Genomic DNA, 21,640 nt, shown 5'->3' on the forward strand with positions numbered 1-21,640 from the left:
GTGTTGCACTATTGGGGATGCTGCCTTGCAAGTGAGATGTGAAACCAAGATAACTTAACTCTCTCACGTGGACATAAAAGATGTTTTAGCATTACTTCAATCAAAGAGGATTAATAGACGTTACAGTGTCATAGAGATATACAGCACGAAAACTGGCCCTTTAGCCCAAAGTTGATGTGCTGGCTAATGTATATCCCTCAACAAAGGGGTACCTGGTCACATTGCTGCTGTTGAGAAGTAATTGGATGGTTTTTTCCCACATTATAACAGTGACTGTCACTGTAAATCATTATGGGATATACTGAGGTTGGGAAAAGCAGGCTGGAACTGCAAGAACATAGAACATGACAGCACAGTACAGGCCCTTCAGTCCACAATGTTGTGCCGACATTTTATCCTGCTCTAAGATCTATCAAACCCTTCCCTCCCACATAGCCCTCCATTTTTCTATCATTTGTGTGGCTATCTAAGAATGTCTTAAATGTCTCTAATGGATCTGCCCCCACAACCTCTGCAAGCAGTGTGTTCCACACACCCACCACTCTCTGTGTAAAAAACTTAACTCTGACATCCTCCTTATACCTTCCTCTAGTCACCTTAAAATTATGTCCCCTCGTGTTAGCCATTTTTGCCCTGGGAAAAAGTCTCTGACTGTCCACTCGATCTATGCCTCTTATCTTGTAGACCTCTATCAAGTCACCTCTCATCCTCCTTCTCTCCAAAGAGCAAAGACAGAGAAAGAATTTTTCATTTATCAGGTCCACTCTTAAGCTGCATATGTGTTGTGATATGTAGACTTTAATTATTCTGGTTATTATGAATTTCTACAAAAAAAAACCCTACCTGAAAATCTTAAGGCAATCCAGTCACATTGCACAATGTAGCAGCAAACTCTGTAGGAGGATATACCACATTATTCAGATATGGGACACTGATGTTTAAGATTATCGATCCTGTTAAACTGCTGTTTCCTTACCAACATGCACTGAAACCAAATAGTAAAAAGCTGCAGGTGCTGGAAATCAGAAATAAAACCAGAAAAAAGCTGTGGAGAGAGAATTCTGATGAAAGATCATTGATTTGAAATGTTACCTCTGTTTCTTTCTCCAAAGAAACTGCCCGACTTGCTGAGCATTTCCAGAACCTTCTGTTTTTGTATGCAGTGAAATACAGCAACATAACCTTACCCTTCAAGTCCAACATAAATTCTTTGGTTCTCTGTTAAGATGTACAGGAAACAATTTCCTCCACTGTTGATACCAAAACAACGTTTCTGCTTGTGTTTGCAATTTTGTTATGGATAACAAAGGGAAGAAATCTATCCCCATGTCGTTACAGAGTTATATTTTAGCTTAGCTCTAGGAAAAGCATTGACTGTTGTGCTTAACAGCAAGGTTCCCAAATATTGTGCTACACTAAGTATGCAATGTTAAACGAAATGCTAGGGGAGTTATATGTAGAAAATAAGTTATGTTTTTTCATATACAGATGCCACACAAATTTGGCCCAAGGAGTGCCAAAGTTTGACTTCAAAACCATCTTAAGCAGCTGTACTTTAAATGCAACTGAGCTTATGGTCTGCCCATGAGTGTGACTCAGTTCACTTTGCCTGCCATGTACAGAGAATGGCAATGCATACAGGTGTAAGGGCTTTTGTTGGCATTGTCAATACTCCACTTAGGTTACTCCATTGACAATGCCAACAAAAGCCCTTACACCTGTATGCACAGAATTCCTGCTGTACTCCCAGCAAAGTTATAGCTAAAGTAGGATGTAAGGAAGTTCCCACAGAATACTCTCAAGATCTGAAAATTGAACAAAAAACCAGTTAGGCTAAATGGAGTCATATAGTTATACAGGACAACTCATCCATGCTAACCAAGGTACCTACTAGAACTAGTCCCATTTGCCTGTGTTTGGCCCGTATCCCTCTAAACTTTTCCTGTCCATGTACTTGTCCAAATGTTGTTTAAACACTGTAATTGTACCTGCCTCCACCACTTCCTCTGGCAGGTGGTTCCATACACCCATCGCCCTCTGTGTGAAAATCTTTCCCCTCTCGCCTTAAACCTATGCCCTCTAGTTTTAGACTCCCCTACTCTGGGAAAAAGACTGTCAATCCTATCTATGCCCCTTGTGATCTTATAAACCTCCATAAGGTTCATTCGCTCCAGGGAAAACAATCCCAGTCTCTCCTTATAACTCAAGCCCTACAGTCCCAGCAACATCCTTGTGAATCTTTTTTGCATCCACTCTAGCTTAACCACATCCTTCCAATAGCATGGCAACCAGAACTGCACACAATACTCAAGCGTGATCTCAGCAACACCTTGTACAGCTGTAACATAACGTTCCAACCCTTGTACTCACTTTCCTGGTGAGTATACATCTTCTTCACCACCCTAACTATGTCATTGCTTTCAGAGAACTATGTATTTGTACCCCATGTCTCTCTGTTCTACAACACTCCACAGGGCCCTGCCCTTCAATGTGTACATTCTGCCCTCGTTTAACTTCTGTCATTTGTGCATGAGTCAAGCAATGCAAGTTGAGGAAATAGATTGTGTCTATTTTTTCACATAAGTTCCAGGAGAGCAAATTTTATTTTGCATCTCAATCTTTTGGGAATTTGATCTGTGTACTGATTTGTGAATCCTGAGGGCAAATTTCCATAATCCAAATGGTCGTAATGTGGGAGTCACCTGTACCATCGATTTTGGTGTAATCCATAAATTTACCTTCTCATCCAACTTGTCAATATATGTCATTTCACTGCTACCAATGATCACTACAGGAAGGTTTGCTTGTAAGTGATTTGTGTCACATAACCCAGCGGTGATATCCATTTGTGGAAGTTTTATTATGATGCCTTTCCTTGCCTCTTTACGAATGCCCCTCCTGAAGACTACGATTCCTAGCGCTCATGTCCTCACACATTGGTTGTGGAACTGGGAGGTGACCGTTAATGGGAAGTTCAACCATGGAGACCATTAATTATGTCTCATTCAGCTGAAGTCCATCCATGGATGCTTTCCAACAGGAGACAGCCGTAGGGGTAGAAACTCGAACTATTGCTGATTACTCCACCCATTCTGTACCTCTGTAGGCACACTGAGACCAATATTCTACACGTTCCCCAGCTGAAATCATTCAGCCTAACACAGGCCGAGAACCTAACATAGGCCCTTAAGGTTTTTCATTCCCACTGCCATTTGAATTGACCTGTACAAATGGTATGCAAGACAAGTTTTTCACTGTACCTCTGTACATGTGACAATAAGAAACTAGTACCAATTGATTCATTAGATGAGAGAAATCTTGTATTTATGTTTCTCTTAATTGGGTTTATCTGAAAGGAAAAGTATTCTTGTGCACCCTATTGGACAATTTCTTATTTGTCCTTTTAGTCATTCTGGTTTGACAGCCAATGGAACAAGCACCTTTTTTGTGGAACAGGATCAACAATCTATGGTGAGACCACACTGGGAGCACCTTGTGCAGTTCTGGTCACCTAATCTGGAAGGATATCATTAAGATGGAGGTGGTGTAGAAAAGATTCATGGGATGTTACCGGGACTGGAGGGCTTGAGTTATAGTAAGAGTCTGGACAGGCAAAGGCTTTTGTTCCTGGAGCGTAGGAGGCTGAGGAGTGACCTTATAGAGGTTTGTAATATCACAAAAGGCATAGACGAGCAGAATGGTCACAGTCTTTTTCCCCAGGGTGGGGAAGTCTAGAGGGCGTAGGTCTAAGGTAAGAGGGGAAAGATTTAAAGGAGACGTGAAGGGCAGTTTTTCTCTCCCACACAGAGGGTGGCAGGGAAACGGAATGAGCTGCCAAAGGACATGGTGGAAGTTGGTACAATTACAACATTTGGAGGACATGTAGATGGATAGAGAAGATTTGGAGGGATATGGATTAATTACAGACACATGGGACTAGCTCAGGTAGGCAACTTGGTCAGCATGGACAACTTAGGCCAAAGGGCCTGTTTCCATGCAGTACAACTCGGTGACTCTACGCCTGTTTCTATGTGGTCTTAGGCTGTAATGCAATGTGTTCATTTTCACAAGAATCAGGGAGAACCGTGATCTGATGCACACTGATAGTGGATGCAGAGACTGCACATTGATTATTCTACAAACCTTCAGGTTAAGACAGCACATCTGTTAAACCTGTCTACAAGCATGTTACAATAACAGACTTAGAACCAGGAAAAGAAATGCTTACAAGAAATATTGAAAAAGGTACTCATTTAATTATATCATTTACAAATATAATTTTTAAATGTGAAGCCCTAAAAAAAGATAACATTTCAAGCTGCAGTTATGGCACAGGATTATGAATTTCATTTAAATTAAAAAAAAATCATGTTGGGTGCCCATCTCTCCTGAAGGTGCTAGCTCTATTTATTGTTACATTGTGGACTGTCTATTCAAAGGTGCCTTACATGATAGGCTGTGCTTTATATGGGAATCCAAACTATTGGTGGAAGGCATCATGATTAAGTCCAAGCCTATGCGCCCACATTTCCCACAGAAATCAATGGATGATCTACCTCAGAATCTGGATAAATTTACTTTTTCTAGGCTAAAGGAACTGACACCAGTTGTGACTGTTGCACCATTTCAACTTGGTTTGAAATGAAAGGATTGGGACCACATGGATCTGTACCACTCAGTATTCCAGGAGGCACTGCAAGAATCCACCAAGTCAGCAAAGGGACCAGTTTGTGAACTGATTTGATGCTGGCTTCTTTCAGCATCTCAAGAGCTGACAGACTGGAGTTGACCAGTTCAACCAAACCATTTTACTGCAGTTCAATGAGTACATCAGCCTAGGACCTGGAATACATGGAGTTATAGAACGCCTGCAGATTGTGAAGCAGTAACTGTTGCTGACGTGCATAGTAAAACCACTTGAATGCTGTGTTTTTAAAAAGGAAATCCCATTATCTCTGATGATGCAAAAGCAGTTACATCTTCTGTCCTTTTCTGATGTTACCTAGATATTGCTTCCAAAAGTATACACTCCAATATAAAAGAGACAAACTGCATTTTAACGTAATAAAGATGAGACCCTCGTTGGGTACAGATGGATAGCATTCATTTTACTCTCTGCCGTCTACGTCCATGGATGATGGATGCAGAGCTATGGTGTCATAAGCAATGTTGTTAAATGTCACCTAACCTAAATATTCTTCATGCTGGGGCCTACACCATAGCTAGCATTGGACAACTTGACCATATTGAGCATTAGGTGAGGCAGTCCCTATCCTCATCCAATAGCCACTCTCTAACACAAGTCAGGGGGCATCAATGAGTACCTCCAGGTGATCTCCATCCTTTTCCTAGTCAAAGGGCATTGATGTCAATTGTTATCTCCAAAGAGGTCAGGGACCTTCTCCACCAGTGTGGCTCAGTGCCACTTAAGTTGATACAATGAGCAACTAGGGCACTATGCAAGAGTGAACATCAATGGATTTTTTATATGTTCACAAGCACAGTAGCTTTGATAACCTATCAATAACACAAAAAGTGCACTGTTTCCAATCATAAAAATACAAGAAATATAAAAGCCAGATTTGCAACCCTAACAATGGCATTCTCTAATGCAGGCTGAGTGAGAACAGATCTTCACGTTTGTTGCTGCGTACATCTTCAACTCAAAAGTGTAGCATCTCATTTGCCTTAAAACAAATGAGATTGGATTTCAGTTTCTGATGAATTGGAGAGGCAGGTTGGATTGAGAGACTCCGTTTTCCATTTGGTTGCTGACATTTTTAAGGAAAACATCTTTGGAATCATGTGCTTGTAGATTACACCTTTTGCCATCTGTTGCCTGTCAATGTGAATTAAAAACTTCCATCTGTCTGCCACTCCATGAAAAATTCCTTTAGGCATCAACAGTATCAGAATGAAATGGCACTCCATCTGGCCTTCCTTTGCAGTTCTGCAGTAATCTTTGCATGTTGATAATCTTATTGCATTATTGAAATCGTCTTTGGTCTTCTCACAAGTTCAAGGCAAGCACTAGGTCAAAACAAGTTAGGTGTGAACTGATGGTTTGGTTTCAGTGTTGCTTGAAACAGAATTCCTCTTTAGTTCGTTGCCATACTTCAGAAAGCGGAGCTGCTAAATAACAGTAACAACAATTTGCACTTGTAGCTTGCAGATAATAACTTATGAAGGTGCTGCACTTGGGCAGATGGATGGTGGGAAGGAGAAGTATGCAGGGCCCCACCAGAAAGAGGAAGTGAACGACTTGCAAGGCACAGATCAGACAGGCAGTAGTCTGTATTTTTTGCACATGGTTAAGTTTTAAATCCAGGCTCAATATTGCTGCTGTCATTAGAATTCATTTTTAAAAAGTTAAAAAAAAATCCCAGATCAATGGATAAATCTGTGTATAGTCTATCATTCAAACACAAAGTGAAATGAGGCAGATGGTGACTGTGCAATCTGTTCTTAACGCTTCTACAAACAAGAAGCATTCTTGATGTGATCTCGGTGCTTCGGCTTTTGCATAAATATATTTTTTTTTTGTAGCTAACATCTGTTCGGGAGAGTGTCGTCTAGCAGAGAGTCCCCATCAGCCTGCCTCAAGGCCCCGGCTGTTGAGAGAACGGTGGGTGTCGGAGGCGTTACTATGATATCAGGGACTTGGAGGCGAGTCTCTGCTGAACTGTTGCCGTCGGCACATTCGCCTTGTAAACATAATCTGCAACCTAGAGAGAGAGGAAGAAACACATATCATTTCTAATAAAACTGATTTCTTCAGAGTACAAAGGGACTGACAGCTGTACCAGAACATATTGTGTGCATTGAAAATCATTTCCTGTTTGACATGTTTCAACCATGAAGAACCAATGAACATTAGGAATTTTTCCAACATGCCAGTGAAATTTTTGAGCCACATTCTGATGCCATTCCCTTTTTGGTTTCCAAGCGCTGAGATGAGCAGAAGGTAGAATGACAAATTTAGCAGTTAATGGGGTACTACTCCAAACAAAAAGATAGACAATATCACTGGCTGCCTGTCCCTGTGCCAGGCTGCTCTATCCTAGCGTGGCCTCCCACAGGGAGCTCACTCCTTTCACCTTGCCCCGGCCCAGTGCGGACAGCGAGCTGCACTCACGTAACAGCTCCGACAGCTCGTCAGGCTCTGCCTCCAGGCTCACTGTCTCCACTCCCAGGCCCCCACCACAGTGTGATCAGGGCAATTGAATACAAGCGTCTTCGGTGTCCACAAATGCTCAGGAACACGTGAAATGTGTAAAATAGTGAAAACATTGTTTAATTTTTGAAAATTACATTCACAGAGCTAAAAAGCACACCCATACACTAAAAAAAACCAATATTATTGACAGTAACTTAAAAAAAATTAAAAGATATCTTTCACCCAGGTGGTGATCTCTCCCAGTCACTGAAGAAGATCTGCTGTGCTAAGAATAGGTTAAACTCAGTACTGATCCAGCTGGGAGATCTCCCAGCCTACATGCTGGGCAGCCTCAAGGTCATCGCACTCCTCTATGTCTGTGAACAATCCACCAGGGCAGCACCGAAACAGCCGCAGCTGGTGGGAGCCGAACACGGAGAGTGGGATAAAGGAGTGGAGAGGAAGGATATTAGCTCAGCTAACGAAGGCGGAGAGTCAGTTTGGGTGGAGCTAAGAAACAGAAAGGGGCAGAAAACATCATGGGAGTTGTCTACAGAGCCTTAAATCAGGATTAAGGGGTGCATGTAAGAAGTATTACTCAATAATACTTGGAGTACTGCGTCCAGTTCTGGTCGCCTCATTATAGGAAGGATGTGGAAGCGTTGCAAAGGGTACAGAGGAGATTTACTACGATGTTGCCTGGTTTAGAGAGTATGCATTATGAAGAAAGACTAAGGGAGCTAGGGCTTTACTCTTTGGAGAGAAGGAGGATGAGAGGAGACATTATAGAGGTGTACAAAATATTAAGAGGAATAGAGTGGACAGCCAGCACCTCTTTCCCAGGGCACCAATGCTCAATACAAGAGGGCATGGCTTTAAAGTAATGGGTGGGAAGTTCAAGGGAGATATCAAAAGGGAGGTTTTTTTTTACCCAGAGAGTGGTTGGAGCATGGAATGTGCTACCTGGGGTGGTGGTGGAGGCAGGTACTTTGGTCAGATTCGAGAGATTGCTAGATAAGCATGTGGAGGAATTTACAATAGAGGGATACGTGGGAGGAAGGGGTTAGATAGTTTTTAGGCGAAGTTTAAAGGTCGGCACAACATTGTGGGCCAAAGGGTCTGTGTTGTGCTGTACTTTCTATGATAATCATGGCAGACTTCACATGTGGATGGGGCAAACCAATTTATTACTAGAAGTGTGGAACAGAAATTCATGGAATGTATGAGAAATAGTTTATCAAAACTAATACCAAATGTTGAGGAACCAACAAGGAAAAAGACTCTTTTAGATCTAGCATTGTGTATTGAGAAAGGGTAAATTGATGATCTTAAGTTAAGGGGCCTTAAGAGAATAGTAATTATAATACGATAGAATTTTTTTTTAAGTAATTTAGCTCAATCTGAAACCAGGGTCTTAAATGTCATTAACACTAACTATAAAGAACACAAGGCATCAGTTAGCTATGATGGATTGGAAAAATACAATGAAAGGTATGAAAGGAAATAAGTAATAGCTAAGATTTAAATAACATATATATAATTTACATACATCTCTCTTTATGATAGAAAAAATAAGAACAGTCCAGCTATGGTTAGCAAGAGAAGTAAGGTTTAGATCAAAGGAAAAGACTTGTAATGAGTTTTAAAAAAAAAGTAAGCTTTATTTGGAAAGCAAATGTAATCCCACCATTTAACAAAAGAGGGAGAGAGAAAACAGATCAGCACAACATCATAGGCTGAATGGCCTGTCCAGCGCTGTACTGTTCTACGTTCTAAAACAGGGAACTACAGAACCATTAGCCTGAAATCAGTCATAGGCAATATGCATTGTTAAAGAAATGGTATCTATGCACTTAGAAAATAGATATAGCCAACCTGGATTTATGAAAGGAAAATCATGTTCAACAAATCTGTTTCCTGAGATCACAAAGGTGAACTGGTTGACCAGATACATTTGGATCCTCAATGAGGCATCACACAAAAGGGTCATTAAACAAAATACAGGATTTGGGGTAATACACCGGCATGGACTGGGATGTGGTTAATAGGCAGAGAGCAGAAATTAGGAGTAAACAGGTCATTTTGTGTTGGGATGGGCTGTGATCCATCTTGATCCAAGATGCCAAGAATATTCGACAAATGGAGAGATTTTTAGATATACAAGACAATCAAGGGATGTGGGGATCAGCCTTGGTCTTATTGAAAGGCCATGCAGACGAAAGACCTTACTATTGCTTCCATTTCACATATTCTTACAGAAGATCTCTTGAACCTAATCTCAACCCAATGCTGGAAACCAGAACTTCAGTAAGGATACCAAGGTAAGGCTTGGCACTGGTTCAGGCATAGGTGTGGAAAAAATGCTTGAATATTTAAATTTCATCAAGAAAGCCTCTGTCAAATGGAAAGTATTGGAATTAAGAATCAGGCAAGCAAAATAATGCAAACTCAGAATCAGAATGAGTGTGCAAATTGCTGTGACTGAGATAAGCCGTTGCTGGTCCCAGACAAAAGACACAAGCTTCTCATAAGCAGAAACAGATAAGCAGTTGCAACACACAGACACTGGAGGAAATCCGTGGGTCAGGCAGCAGCTATGGAGAACCCCTGATGTATCTTCACCATCCCCTCTGACCTCCCCCTCTCTGAGTCCAAACACCCTATCCTCAGCAGGGGCAGGACCTTCTTTCTCTTGTGCCTGCACCTCAACGAGTTCAGTGCCCGCCATAACACAGAGCTCTTCTTCCATCGCCTCCGTGCCAACTTCTTTGGCAAGGATTCCCCACCGCCCCCCAATGATGACCTTCTCCCTCGATTCAAGCCCTCCTCTTCCTCCTCTTGGACATGCCCCTATGGCCTTCTGCCGTCTCTGGGTCTTTTCATCTCTAACTGCCCACAGGAGACCAACCATCTCAACTTCACCAATCCCCTCACCCACGCCAACCTCAGCCCCTCCATAGATGCTGCCTGACCCACTGAGTTCCTCCAGTGCCCTCCAGCATGAGTTGCTCTTGATTTCCAGCATCTGCCGGTCTCTTGTGTCTACAGATAAGTAGTTGCTTTTTTTGTTAAGGTTGGAGGAGGGGGGTGAATCTTACCACCCAGGCACGACTGTCCCAGACCCATAGTTTCATCCTCTGGTGCAGTGCCAAGAGTGAAGCTAAACGACGATGTCCCAGATCCTGGTCAACAAGTCAACATTGATTTCCTGTTTCAGAAAGACAATTATCAACAGTTGTTATTCCTGGAAGCACTCCCTGGTTTTAATTAAAATCAGTCCTATTCAGAGTGGTGATGAAAGGATTAAGGCTAACTAACCAGGCCCCAGCCTTTCAACTCAAACAGGGAATGAACTGCTTCCATATTGTCTTAACTTTTCTGTCTGTTGGATATTAACCGATCAAAGTAAATTTCCTCAGATTATCTTTATGAAGTGAACACTATGAACCAAATTCAACCCACCTTTACAAGAGACACAGAGATGACTTGCCAGGAATTCTGGCTGATGCAAGACCCCCGTGTGTCAGATGCTTTGAACAGCTGCTTCTCATAAGCATTTCACCCAACCACAGTCCAGTACATATTTCTCATTGGGTTTATGAATCAGTTAAAATTAACACAGAGGGGATATTCCTAATTGAATCTGAGAAGTACTGAGGTGTAGCACTCAGCGTTTGGCAACAGCTGTTCAACTCCTGTGGTGTTTATATACTTTTTTTTCCTGCAGGATGGTTGGTATAAATTAGCAACAGGTTATGGTGAGAAATCTGCCAAACAATACATGCAGAAAGAACATCTTTACTTTGATCCTCATAAAAGAGCTTTATCCCTATTTACCTTTTGAATCCAATGAGATTCCATTAGCTTATTCTCTTGCTTTACAATATCAATTCTCCAGCAATACCTGAATTCATTTCTCAAGAACATAGAACACGATACTTGAACAGATTTGGAGACACAAGAGACTGCAGATATTGGAATCTGGAGCAAAAGCCAAGATGCTGGAGGAACTCAGCTGGTCGAGACCCTTCAACTGGACTCTGGAACGTCAACTGTCCATTTCCCTCCACAAAGGCTGCCTGACTCCCTGAATTCCTGTTTTTTTTTTGGATCAGATTTAGGCCTGGAAACAAAGGAGATATATCTACTCATCATCTTCCAACCATTCAGCTTGTACAGTGGGGTCTTGCCCAATCATGCTGAGCTCAGAACAGGAGGAACAAGTTGGGTGAAATAAACCGATTTGAATCCAGCCATCACTGCAGAATACTAACTGACACATCAGCAAAGAATGACATAACAGAGAGGAGGTAACTTGTCCCATTGTGCCTGTGCTGGTCCTAAAGACCTTTCTTTTCCCCATAACTCTGAACTATTGCCTCTGTTTCCATTAGTCTCATCAAGCAATATGCTCCAAGTTGTAGTGACTCACTACACAAAGACCTCCCTTAAAATACATCCCCTCTCTGGCTCCTTTACCTCAGCATTAGTTGCTACTTTGGTCACCATTGCAAGTGCAACAGCAACAACTTGTGCTTATAGATAGCACCTTTAATCTAGTAAAACGTCTTTCAGAGGAACGTTATTAAACAACATTTCATATTAAGCCACGTAAGAAGATATTAGGACTGGCATTTAGAGAGTTGGCAATGGGGGCAGGTTTTTAGGAGCATCTTGAATGATGAAATGGACAGAGGGGTCTTTGGAAATGGCTGCTACAGGTGGTGATTACAATTGGTACATACTCGAATGTCCTGAACTTGTTGACAGCCATTTGCTATCGATTTCCTGACTGTGCTCTGCTCGAAGAATCTGTGCTAGGTTAGACCTGGTGCAGGGAGACCTCTATTGATTACAATGGCCTTTGTAGCCCCATTCCCCTGCAGCACTACAAATTACTCCCGTCAAGTGTCTACCCAATTCCTTTTTGAAAGAAAGTCCTGGTTATTTGTTTTCACCAGCTTCAAAGGCAGTGAGTTTATATTAGAATCAGTCTAAATGTATTTCCTCCCATTCCCCTCCCTCCTCCCAAATGAACATTTGACCTTCACTGTTAATCTGTGTCCAGTCAGCCTTGAACAAACTGCTAATGACCACAGCTTCCCTCCATTCTCCCACCTAAACCTGTCACTGATTTCTATACCTCTTATCAAATCTCCCAGTCATCTTGCTGTAAGAAACCACAGCTTCTCTAGATCAACCCTGCAGGGAAGTCCCTTGTGCCTGGAACCATTTAACTTTGTCTTCCTTTTTTTTATTATTGGCAGAAGATGTGGGTTTTGAACAGGGGTTTTGTTGGTGCAAAGATGGAGATGTTGAGGGAGAGAGTGGGACTTAAAGCTACATTTTAACCAGGTGGTGAGGATGTCATGGCTGAATCTGAAGCCCATTAATTTTGTCCTTCCTGCTGTGGCATTCTCCTTAATAGAGAGTTTTGTAGATGTTTTTAGCCTAACTGCTATATAAATGTAAATTGGTGTTGTCTGTAGTGAGTTTATATGTGAACAAGATCTTTCTATTGTACCAAAACTTTAAATAGCTTTACACTCTGGAATGATTGAAGCACTGCCATGCAGAATGTTTAAACAGGAACATGGATGACAGAACTTAAAGTTCCAATCCAATGTTTTCAGGAAAAATACTTGGGATGAGAAATTGGTTCCAATGCTGTGCTAGCCAAATCCAGTAATAAAGTCAGTGTCACTGTGACCTAATAAGGTAAAATATACTTGTGCCAGCAACTTTTACAACCTACTAGTCTAAACAGACATAAGTCATGACAAAGTTGGACATTTAAACAACACATTGAGAGTTTACTAATGTGGGTAGCGATCTACATTGATTCATTAACATCAAAGGTGGAGATTGCTGGAATTTTTTTAACAAGAAGAGCTGGGTTTGCCCTGCTAAAGGCCTCTGTAAGTAATTGCACTGGCTGCTGCAGTACTGATTTATACAAGACCAGTACCACTCTTCTCTGGTTCGATCCAGTTTGCTGATCTTTGCATTTGGAATAGTTGTGGTTGACCAGAGTACACCTAGGTTGGGAAATGGCAAGACCGCCAGCACACCCTCTAATTACCACTTTCTGATGGATGGCTGTTGTGTGTGCGTTTCAATAAAGGTGGGATCAGACTCAATTCTGAGCTCTAGTCATAGTCTAAAGGCTTGCCAACACTTACTCACCTATATTCAAATATGAAGAATGGGTACCTGAACAATGCACTAGAAAGCTTGGCATTTGTGTACATAAATGATAAACAACCCATGAATGAGTCAGTACTCCCAGAAGAGGAGAAAATATTAGGGGAAAAGTAAAAGGAAGAAATGGATCTTGAATTCTGTTAAAGTTCATAACCTTAGCTCGGCTACACATTTTTAAAGATAGTCTCAATCAGCTAATCATAATTGAACCAGGATTGTTCAACTCCAGACAACATTCACTGGGATGTCAATTATTATAAACAATTCTATTCATTCCGTGAGACAGAATCGGCTTCCTCTGTCTGGACACACAAACCAGACTCCCTGTATTAGTACAAGGAAAGAGCACATGACATGATAAAAGCTGCTTTCATCTTTCAAACAACTATTCTCTGTTAATTGTCTGGTATAAGCATTAAAATTTAAACACTTACATATATATGGAAGAGATTTTGAGGCTGTAACCTACAATATATTTGCAGGAATTTACCAGTTTATATCAAACCACTGTGGTCCATTCACCATGGAGGTACAAAACACCACTGTGAGCACCACCTATATGTGCCTTATTACTGACACAGCCATTACTTGCCTTTAGAAGATCTGCCCTTGATGCTTTTTCAGTTATTGACATTATTTTGGCTCACTATCTAATCTGGTATTCAGTGGAACTCACACATCGCCTGCAGAACAAATCTTCAGGAAACTCAAACCACGTGTTCCACTTCCTCCTGTGTCTTTCCTACAATCAAATCCATGCACCATACAATCTTCTGCTTTATTGCTGTTTTGCCTGTGACCTGAGAGTTTACCCGGCTGAGTAATCTTAGTTACCGGCAATGCCATGAAGCAACAGAAAATTACATTAAATACCTGATATCTCTGAGAACTTCCTGACAATTGTCTTTTTTTTCTTACACATTTTTATGTACTCAAATTGGAGATCATAACAATGAAATTGCTCTTACAGACCATTTGTATACCACTATCAGTGAAAAATTGGAATTGCATGGAGGCAAATTTCCACAGATGATTTGCATTACAAATGTAAAAATAAAGATTTATAGTGTGAAACCAGGATATACCTATATATCTGACTGTGGCATTCACTGTTCCAACCTCTAATCCCAGTTCATATGAACACTACAGCTGTTTTTCTCTTGTATATGGCAATGAGATCAATCCCTAAGAATATAATAAAAAATGTTTGATTTGTACAGGAGGAGTTCTTTTTACATCCACCTTTGCCCAGCATTAACTGATCAGAAAACTGAAACAAGCACTAGAGTTTCTCATTTATTTGATGATTAAAAGTTGCTTGTAGTTAATTATTTGTTTGAGCAAACTTCACCTGAGTTTTTGTGCTTTTCAGTCATTACTTATCTTGCAGTAGATTGTGAAAGAGCTCAGTAATTTTGCAATCTGTCACTACATGCCATCAGCAGCTGTGTTCTGGAAAAAGTGTCACTGCTGCATAAAACACAAAGATGTACAACTTGTTCCCTTACATCCAAGTAACTAAAACTGGGATTGAAATTAACTCAGAAGAGCACCATCTCCAACCCTCAGTTTCATGTGGATTAATGATGTCACATGCTGATATTGGATGTGGAAGCGTTGGAGAGGGTGCAGAGGAGATTTACCAGGATGCTGCCTGGTTTGGAGAGTATGGATTATGAGGAGAGACTAAGGGAGCTAGGGCTTTATTCTTTGGAGAGGAGGAGGATGAGGGGAGACATGATAGACGTATACAAAATATTAAGAGGAATAGATAGAGTAGACAGCCAGCGCCTCTTTCCCAGGGCACCAATGCTCAATACAAGAGGGCATGGCTTTAAAGTAATGGGTGGGAAGTTCAAGGGAGATATCAGAGGGAGGTTTTTTACCTAGAGAGTGGTTGGGGCATGGAATGCGCTGCCTGGGGTGGTGGTGGAGGCAGGTACATTGGTCAAGTTCAAGAGATTGTTAGATAAGCATATGGAGGAATTTAAAATAGGGGAATATGTGGGAGGAAGGGGTTAGATAGTTTTTAGGTGAGGTTTAAAGGTCGGCACAACATTGTGGGCTGAAGGGTCTGTATTGTGCTGTATTGTTCTATGGTTCTATGGACATTGGCCTTCTGATTCAGCTGACAGCTTCACTGGAAACAGCACAAAATAAGTGAATGTAAATGTGTGTCCATCTACAAAATGTTGCCAGTGCTGAAATAAGAACAGAAAGCACATGGAATGTTTAGCTGGAAAGGCAGCACTGTGGAGAGAGAATAGAGTCAATGTTTCAGGTCAGTCACCAAATGGAAACACCACACTCAAGGAACTGAAACCCTGTTGCAGAGGCAAATCAATAAAAATAAAAATGGGATGATTTTAACCCTGAAAACCACTCTGAAATTAAAGCTATTTGCAGTTTTCTTAAGGATTTTATTCATTCATATTTCTGACAGTATTGTTCTTCAATTACATGTGCTGTAGCTTAACGTTGCCATGGATGGTTTTAATACCAGATGATTCAAGGACGATTTAAAGTGATAGACTTAAGTAATAGATTTAAACTGATACAGAAAATTATGCAGGAGGATGTGAAGAAAACTTTTGTCATGCAGAGAATGGCTACAATCAGGACTCTGGATAGGCATTTCTTGAAAAATAATTTACAGCACTATTGGGAAACAGCAGGTGAAAGCCACTGAAGGCCTTGTTCTACAGGAGGCCAACATGGACTTGTTGGGCCAAATGGTCTCCTGTTGAACCATTAAGATATTATATTTCGTATTCCTTTGCACATTGGCACTAGGTTTCACACAAGAAACTGCATTCATTTACTTCTATAACATAGGTATGCTTCTGGCAAGGAGACTGGAAGATTGACCAGTAGTACTAGAGTAGACCAAGCAAAACAGAAGTTAGTGATTGTGTGATGTGATGCACTGGTGAATTATATTGAAAAGCAAAACTGCAGATTCCAGAAACTTTAAATATTCAGGAGGCCAGCATCTGTGGACAGAGAGAGTTAATGTTTTAGAACAATGGCTTTTCAGTAGTTCTGGAAAAAAGTCATCGACTTTGTTTCCCTCTTCATGGATCCTGCCCAACCTGATGAGCATTTCCAGCTTTTCCTGTGTATAATCACACTGACATCCAACGTGTAGCTCTGCACTGTACATGGATTTGATTTTGTCTCCCGTTAATTGCTGGCTGATCACAGCTACATCCCCTTGACGATTTAACTCCACATTATATACATGCTAAGCAATGAATCAACTTTGGTGCAGTGTTCTGTACTCTATGGCCTCCTCCAAGGTGTTTAGCTGGAACTTAATTTCTGTGCTTAGCAGAGTAATTAATGGCAATGGAACATTTTTTTGTTGTTTTGTTTTTAAATCTTCAGTTTTTGCATCAAATACTCGCAAGTCAAGTGAGGCACTGAGTTTTACCCTAAGTTAATAATGTGCCTTAACCCTAAACTGAATAAGATGGCACTTCCAAGAATGTAATATTTCCATTTGCGAATTAACCATCCTTGCAAGCTTTCAGATGCCTTGTAGAAGCCAAACAAAAAAAGGTGAATCAAACAGAAAACAGGGTTGTGTTTGACTCTGAAACTGCATTCAACTTTGAAAGTTTTCACAACATTCTTTTTCAGTAGGTTTTCATTATTTCTATTTGCTAAATTCTCATCTTAGATGAGGCACTGCCTCGAGAAGGCAACATCTATCATCAAAGGTCCCCACCATCCAGACCATGCCATCTTCTCGCAGTGACCATCGGGCAGGAGGTACAGAAACCCCCAAGTCCCACACCACCAAGTTCAAGAACAGCTACTTCCCTTCAACCAACTGGTACAACCCTAATCACTACCTCAGCATAGCAACACTATGACCACTTTGCACTACAATGCACATTGTTTTGTTTTGTTCTAGTTGTGTTCTTTCTTGTACAATTTATGTTTAACTTATGTTTTTCTTATGGATGTTGTGTCTCCAATGCTATGTGCCTGTGATGCTGCTGCAAGTAGGACATGTCCATATGACAATAAACTTGACTTTGACTGTGATCTACTGACTGTATATGCAACAATGAGCTCCACAATTAAAGCTGCAGTCACTTCATGTAATCACAAGTGAATTAGTTGCATTTCTTTTTGTCTTCATGCATGGATGTGGAGGTCATTGACGTATCAGCACTTTTGTCCATCCTTAATTTCCCCTGAACTGAGGATTCACTTGAGAGTCAACCATGTCGGTGGGCTTGGAGTCACATAAAGGTCAGACCAGGCAAGGAAGGCAAAGTTCATTCCCTTGAAGATGTTAACAAACCAAATGGATTTTTAATGCCAATCCGATAGTGTCATGGTTACCACCACATGGATTGTTTTTTTTTGCTTAAATAAAATATTTATTTAAGTTGAATTTAAAATTGTCCAACTGCCATGGTGGCACTGACGTCCTGTTTTTTTCAAACATGCTGCCACTAGGTTTCAAAAGAGCAGCTTAAATTTTGAGAAAAGAAGTAATGCTATTGACAATGTTAGCAGTTCTGTTTAGAATCGTGCAGACAGAAAACATAAGTATAATTTAAATTTTCTAAAGAGGATTGTGCCAGATAGAAGCAGGACTAATACAAGTCACACTTGCTCTCCACCAACCCCTGTTGGAGAAAATGCATGTAATAAAAGGACATTACCAATAAGTGTTAGGGTCTTATGGTTGGCTTGACTAACCCTGGCACACGGACACAAGAGACTGCAGATATAGGAAGGGTCTCGGCCTGAAACGTCGACTGTTCATTTCCCTCCATAGATGCTGCCTGACCTGCTGAGTTCCTCCAGCATTTTGTGTGCATTGCTTGAGTAACCATGCCCCAGTGAGGGCGAACAATGTTCCCACTTTTAAGTCTTAATTCCTGCCAGAAAGTGTAACAGGTGTTATGTGAACACTGGGTGGCAGTGAGATGAGGCATTGCTCTAATGCTCGTTAGGGCTGAAAAATCTGCTGACACTTGCTGCCTAGTCTCAGAGACAAATAAAAGTGACTTGTAGAACTGCACATCAGAAAGAGACGAGAAGGACGGAGGAAGAAATAAAAAAAAACTGGGAAACAATGCCTCAGCGACTTCTAACCAAGGAACAGTGAGATTACCAATGGATTCTGAGAATGGTTTGACCTGTGATCTGCCATGGCAGGTAGGAATTAGGCTAAGGAGATTTATGAAGTGAATTCACCTCAAATATATATGCCAAAAGTGCATTCACCTCAGCAGCCCGGTCAGCATTCAAACCACAGGTATTAGCAGTTCACATATTGCATACCAATTCATACAAGTTATTTGGTAATTATGAAAATAAGTTTTAGCTGGTTAAGTGCCAACAAATATAAATGATCAATTTATGAAATACCCTTTGGTGCTGCAAATATTACTTGGAATCTTGTTTCCCCACCCACATCTCCAACTGAAACTCTCTTCCTAACCCTCACTTCCCCCGTGCCTCTCTCAGCATCCTCTCACCACCCGTAAAGCACTGTGGCACGCTTTACAAAAGCCACAAAATAAAGACGAGCTATCTTCCCCCGTTTCCCTGCTCCGAACTTGGGCCACATCCTGTTCACCCTTCACCTCTTTGCTTGCTAACCCACGTTGGCATCCAGAGAGGCCTTACCTCGATTTTAAGGATCCTTGTTTTTAAGCATCTTTAGTGGTCTCCGCCCCACCCCCCTCCACAGATACTGCCCGACCTACAGTATCTCGTGCGTGTTCTCCCCACTCTTTCGCCTTAAGCCCTGAAGTTTCTGAAACTTCGACACCTCCTTGCTCTGTCATCCGTAGTGTTGCATCAGCTGATAAGGTTCAGAGCTCTGGAATTTCCTCCCTACACGTTATCCTCTCTCCAAGCCGCACCTTAAAATGTTACCGTTTTGACCCAGGTTTTGGCAATCCCAACGTGTACCGCTGCCAAATTTAAACAGTGGTTCTGTCAAGCGCCTTGAGATGTTTCAATGTACGAAACACGCATTGCAAATGTAAGTCATTGTTCTTTCTAAGGCAGGATTGGCTTTATCGTGGATAAGTTGTGGTTCAAGGAAATTTGGCTGAAAAATCACAAAAGGGAATACAACGTGTTACCCAGCAAAGCACAACATGCAAACTCGTGGAGACAAGTATTTTTCACTGTGACACACACACACACACACACACACACACACACACACACACACACACAGTGGTTCTTAACGAATTGAGTTAGGGCTGAGATTGTTTCAATCCTTTATCATGTAATGTTTCAGCATCCAATAATGCAGCAGAGTTTTTTTTTAAAAAAATCATACAGTACATGTTCTCTCAGCTCACGTCACGCCTTTTCAAACCTTATTAAAATCCCTAGGCAAAAAAAAAATCACAACCGAACATACAAAGCCCTACCTGCAGCTGGGTGCAACCTCTGTGGTATTCTGCATACTGTAGCTTGTCCAGGGATCGGAGCAGGGGTGAAATGAGCCCTCCCTGTTCCCGGGTCCACTGGATATAACTCCACACTGCATACCTCCCGCGCAGCACCCACCCACCTCCACTCCCGTCCCGGCCAACAGGTTACATCAAGGAACAGCAAAAAGCCTGCGCGCACACACAACTGATTGAATACACGTATTTATATAAGCACGCGAGGAATTAAAAGCTGTAAATGTGCTGTCAAACAATGCTGAGAGTGAAAACAGGGTACACCACTCTGAGTTCTTTCCAAGATCTGCCTGACAATTACTAATGTTTTTGTGTTAGAAATAAAAGTTTAGTTTCCTCAAAATAACCAAGGGGCATTTCTGGAAGTCATTCTAGGACATTTTAGGGAACGCTCTTCAGAGGCACATTATTAAATGAGATGTTCAACCTTGTTCCAGTAATGGGACATTCAGAGTGGAGGCGGCAACCACTTGGTCAAAGGGTGGGCGCCTGGAGCCCGTACTTGTACTTTACCTCCCCGTGGACCCGCGTCTTCCCAGCGCTGCTACCACACTCTCGACTTCCTACGCAGAGGCAAGGTCTTCTATGCTGGCCAAAGGCGTCCCAACTACAGTCCCCCAGCAGCGGCCCGCATTAAAAGTCACCATTCCTTTAAACAAAAAGCACAAAAGGGTCACCAGATCGGCAGCACATGGCGAATGGAGCATGATTTGCTGAACGTTGCTATGCAGCGTGAGGTGATGTTTACCCAGGTTTTTCATGAAGGTGTGTCTGTCCCGTCTCCTCCCCTCGCCCAAGTTTTCTGGGGTGTAAACTTGCTCGCGCCGCCTTTCCCCACCCGGAATCAAGTTGGACTCATGCCTATTGATTGCAGCATTAGTGGTGTGGTGACACACGACTTGTAAATTTAAATGTTTATACGTTCTAACGTTGTGGGGAGCGGCAGCAGAGCGGAATATCTGTGTAAACCGGGAGGTAAGAGGGTGTCGTGGCTACGTTTCGAGAGTGAGGAGCAGCAGAGGTGTGCATTGGTCATCCTTCCTGTGACTCCTGGACAGATACTCAGACCGGCTGCAGCAATCTCTGCCCTCGCTGTGGGCGCAGAGCGATAGCAAAATGAAGATGTAACTAAGTCTCCTCCCCTGTGAATGTGCCATTCTGAATCTCAACGTGAATCATGACCTTTTGAAAAAAAACTACATAAACCAAAAAAGGTGTGTTCGTCTTATTTCAAATTATGTACGGTAATAGATACTTCTCCCAAGATGGCCTGTAATGGCTTTTACATTGGTCCATTCGTCACGCTGAAGACTAGAAAATAAGCATTTAAAGTGCTTTAGTTTTAATAATTAAAGGTGGAAATAAACAAATGAAAATTTGCAAGGAACGGTGAATTCGAGTGTTAAACAGTAGACGAAAAACAAAGAAAAAAAACTGCAGATACCGGAAACCTGAAAAAAATAAACGTTAAACTTTAATCTTTTTCATTGTGGTGAGAAATGCCCGCTCCTTGCCTCACAGCTCCACTACCACCGCCTTACATTTATATTGCAAACTGCATTTACGTGGCGCCTTTAAGGTGGTTAGAAGGTCTGGCAGTGAGATAACACTGGCCTGGATCATTAACGAACAAAAGACTCCGAGCCACACTCATAGAACGTAGGAAAGATGATGAAAAGATTAGCCAATGAGGCAGGAGTTAAGCAGCGTTTTCCTCTCCTTTTCTGGACCCAGGCCAAAGCCTTTGACATTTCAATGAAATACTTTTCGAAATGTAGTTGTTGTTTTTGTGCAAATAACTGGGATGCCAATTTGCATACTGCAAACA

The 21,640-nt window shown here is 41.7% G+C and overlaps 1 long non-coding RNA gene across 2 annotated transcripts; it reads right to left on the bottom strand.

The window, feature by feature from the left end:
- Window positions 1-4,245: 4,245 nt before the first annotated feature.
- On the bottom strand, window positions 4,246-20,968 carry LOC127577356 (uncharacterized). 2 transcript variants are annotated; one of them, XR_007957357.1, is made up of 4 exons: window positions 20,561-20,968; window positions 20,326-20,461; window positions 10,255-10,364; window positions 4,246-6,725 (listed from the first exon to the last, which is right to left on the bottom strand). It is a non-coding gene; the product is annotated as an uncharacterized LOC127577356 (long non-coding RNA). The 2 variants fall into 2 exon arrangements; XR_007957356.1 differs by lacking the exon at window positions 20,561-20,968 and having other exon boundaries at window positions 20,326-20,542.
- Window positions 20,969-21,640: the final 672 nt, after the last annotated feature.

This window comes from Pristis pectinata, chromosome 13 (assembly GCF_009764475.1).
Source record: "Pristis pectinata isolate sPriPec2 chromosome 13, sPriPec2.1.pri, whole genome shotgun sequence".
NCBI classification, from domain to species: domain Eukaryota; kingdom Metazoa; phylum Chordata; class Chondrichthyes; order Rhinopristiformes; family Pristidae; genus Pristis; species Pristis pectinata.